Raw genomic sequence first — 6000 nt, 5'->3', positions numbered from 1 at the left:
GCTGTAGGTAATTTTATACTGCCATAACATTCTTTTCTAGAACATTTTACATTTAATTTTTTCAACTTATCAATGAATTTACTTGAGTTAAGAAGTAAAAGAGGTCTAAAGTTAATGTTTTTGAGCACCTACAGCCAAACCACACTGGACATGCCCAATCTCGTCTGATCTTGGAAGCTATGCAGTGTTGGGCCTGGTTAGTACTTGGATGGGAGACCACCTGGGAATACCAGGAGCTGTAGGTAATTTTATACTGCCATAACATTCTTTCTATTATATTTTACATTTAATTTTACAACTTATCATTGAATTTACTTGAGTTAAGAAGTAAAAGAGGTCTAAAGTTAATGTTTTTGAGCACCTACAGTCAAACCACACTGGACATGCCCAATCTCGTCTGATCTTGGAAGCTATGCAGTGTTGGGCCTGGTTAGTACTTGGATGGGAGACCACCTGGGAATACCAGGTGCTGTAGGTAATTTTATACTGCCATAACATTCTTTTCTATTACATTTTACATTTAATTTTTTCAACTTATCAATGAATTTACTTGAGTTAAGAAGTAATAGCGGTATAAATTTAATGCTTTTGGGCACCTACAGCCAAACCACACTGGACATGCCCAATCTCGTCTGATCTTGGAAACTATGCAGTGTTGGGACTGGTTAGTACTTGGATGGGAGACCACCTGGGAATACCAGGTGCTGTAGGTAATTTTATACTGCCATAACATTCTTTTCTATTACATTTTACATATAATTTTTTCAACTTATCAATGCATTTACTTGAGTTAAGAAGTAAAAGCGGTCTAAATTTAATGCTTTTGAGCACCTACAGCCAAACCACAGTGGACATGCCCAATCTCGTCTGATCTTGGAAGCTATGCAGTGTTGGGCCTGGTTAGTACTTGGATGGGAGACCACCTGGGAATACCAGGAGATGTAGGTAATTTTATACTGCCAGAACATTCTTTTCTATTACATTTTACATTTAATTTTTTCAACTTATCAATGAATTTCCTTGAGTTAAGAAGTAATAGAGGTCTAAAGTTAATACTTCTGAGCACCTACAGCCAATCCACACTGGACATGCCCAATCTCGTCTTATCTTGGTAGTTATGCAGTGTTGGGTAAGGTCAGAACTTGGATGGGAGACCAATTGGGAAAACCAGGTGCAGTAGGTAATTTTATACTGCCATAACATTCTTTTCTATTACATTTTACATTTAATTTTTTCAACTTATCAATGAATTTACTTGAGTTAAGAAGTAATACAGGTCTAAAGTTATTGGCTTTGAGCACCTACAGCCAAACCACACTGGACATGCCCAATCTCGTCTGATCTTGGAAGCTATGCAGTGTTGGGACTGGTTACTACTTGGATGGGAGACTACCTAGGAATCCCAGGTGCTGTAGGTAATTTTAAACTGCCATAACATTCTTTTCTATTACATTGTACATTTAATTTTTTCAACTTATCAATGAATTTACTTGTGTTAAGAAGTAAAAGCGGTCTAAATTTAATGCTTTTGAGCACCTACAGCCAAACCACAGTGGACATGCACAATCTCTTCTGATCTTGGAAGCTATGCAGTGTTGGGCCTGGTTAGTACTTGGATGGGAGACCACCTGGGAATACCAGGAGCTGTAGGTAATTTTATACTGCCAGAACATTCTTTTCTATTACATTTTACATTTAAATTTTTCAACTTATCAATGAATTTACTTGAGTTAAGAAGTAATAGAGGTCTAAAGTTAATGTTTTTGAGCACCTACTGCCAAACCACACTGGACATGCCCAATCTCATCTGATCTTGGAAGCTATGCAGTGTTGTGCCTGGTTAGTACTTGGATGGGAGACCACCTGGGAATACCAGGTGCTGTAGGTAATTTTATGCAGCCATAACATTCTTTTCTATTACATTTTACATTTAATTTTTTCAACTTATCAATGAATTTACTTGAGTTAAGAAGAAAAAGAGGTCTAAAGTTAATGTTTTTGAGCACCTACAGCCAAACCACACTGGACATGCCCAATCTCATCTGATCTTGGAAGCTATGCAGTGTTGGACCTGGTTAGTACTTGGATAGGAGACCACCTAGGAATCCCAGGTGCTGTAGGTAATTTTATACTGCCATAACATTCTTTTCTATTACATTTTATATTTCATTTTTTCAACTTATCAATGAATTTACTTGAGTTAAGAAGTAATAGAGGTCTAAAGTTAATGTTTTTGAGCACCTACAGCCAAACCACACTGGACATGCCCAATCTCGGCTGATCTGGGAAGCTAAGCAGTGTTGGGCCTGGTTAGTACTTGGATGGGAGACTACCTAGGAATCCCAGGTGCTGTAGGTAATTTTATACTGCCATAACATTCTTTTCTATTACATTTTACATTTAATTTTTTCAACTTATCAATGAATTTACTTGTGTTAAGAAGTAAAAGCGGTCTAAATTTAACGCTTTTGAGCACCTACAGCCAAACCACAGTGGACATCCCCAATCTCGTCTGATCTTGGAAGCTATGCAGTGTTGGGCCTCGTTAGTACATGGATGGGAGACCACCTTGGAATACCAGGAGCTGTAGGTAATTTTATACTACCATAACATTCTTTTCTATTACATTTTACATTTAATTTTTTCAACTTATCAATGAATTTACTTGAGTTAAGAAGTAATAGAGGTCTAAATTTAATGCTTTTGAGCACCTACAGCCAAACCACACTGGACATGCCCAATCTTGTCTGATCTTGGAAGCTATGCAGTGTTGGGCCTCGTTTGTACTTGGATGGGAGACCACCTGGGAATACCAGGTGCTGTAGGTAATTTTAGACAACCAAAACATTCTTTTCTATTACATTTTACATTTCATTTTTTCAACTTATCAATGAATTTAATTGAGTTAAGAAGTAAAAGAGGTCTAAAGTTAATGTTTTTGAGCACCTACAGCCAAACCACATTGGACATGCCCAATCTCGTCTGATCTTGGAAGCTATGCAGTGTTGGGCCTGGTTAGTACTTGGATGGGAGACCACCTGGGAATACCAGGTGCTGTAGGTAATTTTATACTGCCATAACATTCTTTTCTATTACATTTTACATTTCATTTTTCAACTTATCATTGAATTTACTTGAGTTAAGAAGTAAAAGAGGTCTAAAGTTTATGTTTTTTAGCACCTACAGCCAAACCACACTGGACATGCCCAATCTCGTCTGAACTTGATAGCTATGCAGTGTTGGGCCTGGTTAGTACTTGGATGGGAGACCACCTGGGATTACCAGGTGCTGTAGGTAATTTTATAGTGCCATAACATTCTTTTCTATTACATTTTAAATTTAATTTTTTCAACTTATCAATGAATTTACTTGAGTTAAGAAGTAATAGAGGTCTAAAGTTAATGTTTTTGAGCACCTACAGCCAAACCACACTGGACATGCCCAATCTCGTCTGATCTTGGAAGCTATGCAGTGTTGGGCCTGGTTAGTACTTGGATGGGAGACCACCTGTGAATACCAGGTGCTGTAGGTAATTTTATGCAGCCATAACATTCTTTTCTATTACATTTTACATATAATTTTTTCAACTTATCAATGAATTTACTTGAGTTAAGAAGTAAAAGAGGTCTAAAGTTAAGGCTTTTAGCACCTACAGCCAAACCACACTGGACATGCCCAATCTCGTCTGATCTTGGAAGCTATGCAGTGTTGGGACTGGTTTGTACTTGGATGGGAGACTACCTAGGAATCCCAGGTTCTGTAGGTAATTTTATACTGCCATAACATTCTTTTCTATTACATTTTACATTTAATTTTTTCAACTTATCAATGAATTTACTTGAGTTAAGAAGTAAAAGAGGTCTAAAGTTAATGTTTTTGAGCACCTACAGCCAAACCACACTGGACATGCCCAATCTCGTCTGATCTTGGAAGCTATGCCGTGTTGGGCCTGGTTAGTACTTAGATGGGAGACCACCTGGGAATACCAGGTGCTGTAGGTAATTTTATACTGCCATAACATTCTTTTCTATTACATTTTACATTTCATTTTTCAACTTATCATTGAATTTACTTCAGTTAAGAAGTAAAAGAGGTCTAAAGTTTATGTTTTTTAGCACCTACAGCCAAACCACATTGGACATGCCCAATCTCGTCTGAACTTGATAGCTATGCAGTGTTGGGCCTGGTTAGTACTTGGATGGGAGACCACCTGGGATTACCAGGTGCTGTAGGTAATTTTATAGTGCCATAACATTCTTTTCTATTACATTTTAAATTTAATTTTTTCAACTTATCAATGAATTTACTTGAGTTAAGAAGTAATAGAGGTCTAAAGTTAATGTTTTTGAGCACCTACAGCCAAACCACACTGGACATGCCCAATCTCGTCTGATCTTGGAAGCTATGCAGTGTTGGGCCTGGTTAGTACTTGGATGGGAGACCACCTGTGAATACCAGGTGCTGTAGGTAATTTTATGCAGCCATAACATTCTTTTCTTTTACATTTTACATATAATTTTTTCAACTTATCAATGAATTTACTTGAGTTAAGAAGTAAAAGAGGTCTAAAGTTAAGGCTTTTAGCACATACAGCCAAACCACAGTGGACATGCCCAATCTTGTCTGATCTTGGAAGCTATGCAGTGTTGGGCCTGGTTAGTACTAGGATGGGAGACCACCTAGGAATCCCAGGTGCTGTAGATAATTTTATACTGCCATAACAGTCTATTACATTTTACATTTAATTTTTTCAACTTATCAATGAATTTACTTGAGTAAAGAAGTAAAAGAGGTCTAAAGTTAATGTCTTTGAGCACCTACAGCCAAACCACACTGGACATGCCAAATCTCGTCTGATATTGAAAGCTATGCAGTGTTGGGCCTGGATAGTACTTGGATGGGAGACCACCTAGGAATCCCTGGTGCTGTAGGTAATTTTATACTGCCATAACATTCTTTTCTATTACATTTTACATTTAATTTTTTCAACTTATCAATGAATTTACTTGAGTTACGAAGTAATAGAGGTCTAAAGTTAATGCTTTTGCACACCTACAGCCAAACCACAGTGGACATGCCCAATCTCGTCTGATCTTGGAAGCTATGCAGTGTTGAGCCTGGTTAGTACTTGGATGGGAGACCACCTGGGAATACCAGGAGCTGTAGGTAATTTTATACTGCCATAACATTCTTTTCTATTATATTTTACATTTAATTTTACAACTTATCATTGAAATTACTTGAGTTAAGAAGTAAAAGAGGTCTAAAGTTAATGTTTTTGAGCACCTACAGCCAAACCACACTGGACATGCCCAATCTCGTCTGATCTTGGAAGCTATGCAGTGTTGGGCCTGGTTAGTACTTGGATGGGAGACCACCTGGGAATACCAGGTGCTGTAGGTAATTTTATACTGCCATAACATTCTTTTCTATTACATTTTACATTTAATTTTTTCAACTTATCAATGAATTTACTTGAGTTAAGAAGTAATAGCGGTATAAATTGAAAGCTTTTGGGCACCAACAGCCAAACCACACTGGACATGCCCAATCTCGTCTGATCTTGGAAACTATGCAGTGTTGGGCCTGGTTAGTACTTGGATGGGAGACCACCTGGGAATACCAGGTGCTGTAGGTAATTTTATACTGCCATAACATTCTTTTCTATTACATTTTACATTTAATTTTTTCAACTTATCAATGAATTTACTTGAGTTAAGAAGTAAAAGAGGTCTAAAGTTAATGGTTTTGAGCACCTACAGCCAAACCACACTGGACATGCCCAATCTCGTCTGATCTTGGAAGCTATGCAGTGTTGGGCCTGGTTAGTACTTGGATGGGAGACCACCTGGGAATACCAGGTGCTATAGGTAATTTTATATAGCCATAACATTCTTTTCTATTACATTTTACATTACATTTTTTCAACTTAGCAATGAATTTACTTGAGTTAAGAAGTAAAAGAGGTCTAAAGTTAATATTTTTAAGCACCTATAGCCA

General features: G+C 37.4%; 3 non-coding genes and 22 pseudogenes across 3 annotated transcripts; all 25 read left to right on the top strand.

Moving 5' to 3' along the window:
- Window positions 1-10, top strand: part of LOC148451528 (5S ribosomal RNA) — a 119-nt pseudogene extending 109 nt beyond the window's left edge.
- Window positions 11-126: 116 nt separating this feature from the next.
- On the top strand, window positions 127-245 carry LOC148451527 (5S ribosomal RNA; annotated as a pseudogene).
- Window positions 246-359: 114 nt separating this feature from the next.
- On the top strand, window positions 360-478 carry LOC148451526 (5S ribosomal RNA). The gene has a single exon (XR_015875078.1). It is a non-coding gene; the product is annotated as a 5S ribosomal RNA (ribosomal RNA).
- Window positions 479-594: 116 nt separating this feature from the next.
- On the top strand, window positions 595-713 carry LOC148451525 (5S ribosomal RNA; annotated as a pseudogene).
- A 116-nt stretch (window positions 714-829) lies between these two features.
- LOC148451524 (5S ribosomal RNA) lies at window positions 830-948 on the top strand (annotated as a pseudogene).
- A 351-nt stretch (window positions 949-1299) lies between these two features.
- Window positions 1300-1418, top strand: LOC148451523 (5S ribosomal RNA; annotated as a pseudogene).
- Window positions 1419-1534: 116 nt separating this feature from the next.
- On the top strand, window positions 1535-1653 carry LOC148451522 (5S ribosomal RNA; annotated as a pseudogene).
- A 116-nt stretch (window positions 1654-1769) lies between these two features.
- LOC148451521 (5S ribosomal RNA) lies at window positions 1770-1888 on the top strand (annotated as a pseudogene).
- A 116-nt stretch (window positions 1889-2004) lies between these two features.
- LOC148451520 (5S ribosomal RNA) lies at window positions 2005-2123 on the top strand (annotated as a pseudogene).
- Window positions 2124-2239: 116 nt separating this feature from the next.
- On the top strand, window positions 2240-2358 carry LOC148451519 (5S ribosomal RNA; annotated as a pseudogene).
- A 116-nt stretch (window positions 2359-2474) lies between these two features.
- Window positions 2475-2593, top strand: LOC148451518 (5S ribosomal RNA; annotated as a pseudogene).
- A 116-nt stretch (window positions 2594-2709) lies between these two features.
- On the top strand, window positions 2710-2828 carry LOC148451517 (5S ribosomal RNA; annotated as a pseudogene).
- A 116-nt stretch (window positions 2829-2944) lies between these two features.
- LOC148451516 (5S ribosomal RNA) lies at window positions 2945-3063 on the top strand. Its single transcript, XR_015875138.1, has one exon. It is a non-coding gene; the product is annotated as a 5S ribosomal RNA (ribosomal RNA).
- A 115-nt stretch (window positions 3064-3178) lies between these two features.
- On the top strand, window positions 3179-3297 carry LOC148451515 (5S ribosomal RNA; annotated as a pseudogene).
- Window positions 3298-3413: 116 nt separating this feature from the next.
- On the top strand, window positions 3414-3532 carry LOC148451514 (5S ribosomal RNA; annotated as a pseudogene).
- Window positions 3533-3647: 115 nt separating this feature from the next.
- LOC148451513 (5S ribosomal RNA) lies at window positions 3648-3766 on the top strand (annotated as a pseudogene).
- Window positions 3767-3882: 116 nt separating this feature from the next.
- LOC148451512 (5S ribosomal RNA) lies at window positions 3883-4001 on the top strand (annotated as a pseudogene).
- Window positions 4002-4116: 115 nt separating this feature from the next.
- Window positions 4117-4235, top strand: LOC148451511 (5S ribosomal RNA; annotated as a pseudogene).
- Window positions 4236-4351: 116 nt separating this feature from the next.
- Window positions 4352-4470, top strand: LOC148451510 (5S ribosomal RNA; annotated as a pseudogene).
- A 115-nt stretch (window positions 4471-4585) lies between these two features.
- Window positions 4586-4704, top strand: LOC148451509 (5S ribosomal RNA; annotated as a pseudogene).
- A 111-nt stretch (window positions 4705-4815) lies between these two features.
- On the top strand, window positions 4816-4934 carry LOC148451508 (5S ribosomal RNA; annotated as a pseudogene).
- A 116-nt stretch (window positions 4935-5050) lies between these two features.
- Window positions 5051-5169, top strand: LOC148451507 (5S ribosomal RNA; annotated as a pseudogene).
- A 115-nt stretch (window positions 5170-5284) lies between these two features.
- Window positions 5285-5403, top strand: LOC148451506 (5S ribosomal RNA). Its single transcript, XR_015874982.1, has one exon. It is a non-coding gene; the product is annotated as a 5S ribosomal RNA (ribosomal RNA).
- A 116-nt stretch (window positions 5404-5519) lies between these two features.
- LOC148451505 (5S ribosomal RNA) lies at window positions 5520-5638 on the top strand (annotated as a pseudogene).
- Window positions 5639-5754: 116 nt separating this feature from the next.
- Window positions 5755-5873, top strand: LOC148451504 (5S ribosomal RNA; annotated as a pseudogene).
- The last annotated feature ends 127 nt before the right edge of the window (window positions 5874-6000 follow it).

This window comes from Taudactylus pleione, unplaced genomic scaffold, assembly GCF_031769625.1.
Source record: "Taudactylus pleione unplaced genomic scaffold, aTauple2 ptg001184l, whole genome shotgun sequence".
Classification (NCBI taxonomy): domain Eukaryota; kingdom Metazoa; phylum Chordata; class Amphibia; order Anura; family Myobatrachidae; genus Taudactylus; species Taudactylus pleione.
This window is presented reverse-complemented; position numbering and strand designations above follow the sequence as displayed.